Below are 1,330 nucleotides of genomic sequence, written 5' to 3'. Positions count from 1 at the left end.
GTAATGAATAGGTGGTTGTATATATGAGTCTGGAGTTCTCTGAAGAGATCCAGGATGGAGATTTAAGTTTAAGCATGTTTACTGTATAAGTAGTTTTTAAAGCTATTGAAATGGGTGCCATCACCTAAGGAGTGAGCATAAAGAGATTTGGAGACCAAACACTGGAATAGTCAGTCTTTTGGAAGATTAAGAAATAGTACAGGATCTGTAAAATGAATCTTCCTGGTTATTTGAATTTGGTCAACTCCTTTGCTGAAATCTTTGTTTTCATTACATGTAAAGGGGGTCTAATAATAGTACAAACTTCGTAGAGTGGATATAAGAAATAACTGGGACAATATGTATCCACACTTAGCACAGTGTCTAGCAAAAAGTATGAACCCAATAAATTATTATTCTCCCCTTTATAGAGGTCTTACTGGGTCAGTCACCAATAGCAAGGAAGCCTCTGATTCAAGATGTTTCCCCAGTTTTTCTAGTATGAGGAAAAAATAATATTGTTGAGAGGAGAGGAGAGGAGAGAGAAGTTTGAATATTCATGCAGTTGACTTTGAAAATAGAGGCGAGGCCATGAGCCAAGGAATGCAGTCAGCCTCTAGAAGCTGGAAAAGGCAAGGAAACATATTTTCCTCTAGAGCCTCTTAAAGGAATGCTGACATCTTGATTTTAGCTCAGTGAGATCCTTTTTAGACTTCTAAACTATAAGATAATAAACCTGTGTTAGTTTATGGTTTTTTGTTACAGCAGCAGTAGGAAACTAACACAGTAACTCTCAAAAGTCATGGGATTTGAATCCTAATCATGGTTAAAATATATATACCCAAGACTGAGATTTTTAGTAGTCTCATAAATCTGTAACACAGCTACAGAGAAAAGAAACAAAAGGGTTCAGAGCCATTCGAATAGATGTTATTTGTAAACTGAAGCCCCAAAGTTTCATAGTTCCAGAGGCGTATTGCTATTTAAACACAACTTGGCCTGCCACAAATGAGAAGCGTCAAATTAGAAAGAGTGGGGAGAGTTATTCAAGGAAAGGAATGTGAAAGCAGGAAAAGGCATAACAGCCCTCAGCCTCACAGCAGGGAGAGGTGTGGGGGGAGGGGTGTGAAGGGGCATCTCACAGAGCTCATTTGTGTGGGAATATTCAGTGGAGGATCAAACAGTTGCCTTGTACTGATGGGGCTATCACTACATTACATATGTTAAGCGTAATAAAAATAACGTAAATGCTGTCTTTGAAAATCCGAGGGATAAAATATGTTGGAGATACTCAAGAACCCAAGAAAGAACTATATATATTTTATAAGGTCCCCAGGAAGATAATTGTTAA

This window comes from Pteropus alecto, unplaced genomic scaffold, assembly GCF_000325575.1.
Source record: "Pteropus alecto unplaced genomic scaffold, ASM32557v1 scaffold226, whole genome shotgun sequence".
Classification (NCBI taxonomy): Eukaryota; Metazoa; Chordata; class Mammalia; order Chiroptera; family Pteropodidae; genus Pteropus; species Pteropus alecto.
The sequence above is the reverse complement of the archived record's forward strand: the minus strand, read 5'-3'. Positions refer to the sequence as shown.